Source organism: Carcharhinus amblyrhynchos, unplaced genomic scaffold, assembly GCF_965287045.1.
Source record: "Carcharhinus amblyrhynchos unplaced genomic scaffold, sCarAmb.v2.hapA scaffold_537, whole genome shotgun sequence".
Classification (NCBI taxonomy): domain Eukaryota; kingdom Metazoa; phylum Chordata; class Chondrichthyes; order Carcharhiniformes; family Carcharhinidae; genus Carcharhinus; species Carcharhinus amblyrhynchos.
In genome coordinates this window covers 4,436-6,199 of record NW_027650277.1, presented here as the reverse complement: position 1 = coordinate 6,199, position 1,764 = coordinate 4,436, and the positions used below count along the sequence as shown (strand labels likewise).

Below are 1,764 nucleotides of genomic sequence, written 5' to 3'. Positions count from 1 at the left end.
CTAAAGGGAAAAATTCCTTCTTGTCCACCCAATCTATGTCCCTCATACTTTGGTACACCTTAATCTTGTCGACTGTAGCCACTCAACCATGGATCCCAAACACAATAGCGGCACGGTGGTTAGCACTGATCAGAGTTTGACCCCACCACTGTCAACCAGGATTTCCATTCTGTAAACCCACTGCCACCAAGACACCAACAGTATATATCAGACTCAGTAGACCCCACTAGCACAGATAGACTAAAAATGAAGGCCAGAGTTCACATTTTGAGTGTCCCCCAACAAAACTTTACAGATAAACCACTCAGACTGTGTTCCCTTCCTCCACCTCTCTACAAGAGAGAGAAAGAACACTCATCAATGACACTGAGCAGTTACTAAAAGTAACACTCAGTACCAGCTTCCTGCTCAGAAGAGAACACTAGAAATCCTCCTCATGGATTGGGAGACCACACACTTTAGAAACACATTTCTCTAGGAAAACACCATAGAAATGATCCCTGAGAGTATAATCTCACTGACAAACACACAGAAACTCAGCTGCCAATACCACAGATACACATCACGCTCATGGGCTGCATCTCTCATTTATCGATTCTGTTATTTACATTTTTGCTAATTAATTCCTCTACAATTATACACCAAATTAAATATAGAAAAACAGATTATTTTTCCAAATGGAACATTGAAACCATCAGATTTGTAAACTCTAATTTCCATAATATATTCAATCCACCAATCAAAAGTTTTTGTTTTTGCAAATTATATTTATTCATAAATACGAAAGTGTGATAATCTTTAGGTTCTTTAGGTATATCATGTTACACTCCGAGATACTTCAACACACTCAAAGCAACATCACAGATATTTTCCAATGGTCTGTATAAATGGTGTAAAAGTAGTTAAAGATTGTCTGTATGGAACAAATTGGACTTTGAGGTGTTTCAGTCACAGGGACAGGGGGTACAGTAGTCCAATTACTTGGAGTGTTTGGTGGCAGTGTGGGTCAGACCCATCCTTCACAACCCAGGGGACAGATTAGTGTCTCAGTACATACTCACACTGAGTGTTTCTGTACCTAGAATCTATACACAGCTTGGTGCAGATATACACAAAGGGGGCTCTCAGGATTGGGATGATGTTGGGCACATTTTTCCCCTTCATGTAAAGGTTTATACATTGTGTTCCTGCAAGCATGGTTTATTTTTGGTCTCCAGATACAGTGGAAAATGTCTCAGCTGATTGTCATAGTGCTGAAGTGAGGAATGGGCCAGACCTGCGCCACATACAGTAACACCCAGAATGTCTCACATCTGATCACCAGGTTTTTACTTGGAATGGACAGGAAGCGTTGCTCCCACATTCCCAGCTTTCGGTTCATTCTACCTACTCGCTCCATCCAGCTCCTAATGCACCCCCTGATCCCTCCGAACCGGCTCCCCAGCACCCTGAGACTGACTGACCTGACAGGGAAGGGGACTAAGGGATGGGTCCACCCAGTTCCCAAAGAACATGGTCTCACTCTCACCATGACTTACCCTGGCACCCAGGGCCAGTTTGAACAGTAATGTCGTTCACATAGAGGGAAACTTTCACCTGAGAACCTCTGCTGTCTGGGATCGACACACCTCTAATACCCAATCCCTTCCTGATATACTCAGCACAGGGTTCTGTACAAACAGGGGGGGGGGACAGCCCTGCCTGACTCCAGATTGAATTGGAAAGCTTTCTTATTCCCACCCATTAATTGAAAGTGTGTTACTG

At 43.3% G+C, this 1,764-nt stretch overlaps 1 non-coding gene across 1 annotated transcript; it reads right to left on the bottom strand.

Moving 5' to 3' along the window:
• Window positions 1–299: 299 nt before the first annotated feature.
• On the bottom strand, window positions 300–516 carry LOC145339562 (small nucleolar RNA U3). Its single transcript, XR_013886037.1, has one exon. It is a non-coding gene; the product is annotated as a small nucleolar RNA U3 (small nucleolar RNA).
• Window positions 517–1,764: the final 1,248 nt, after the last annotated feature.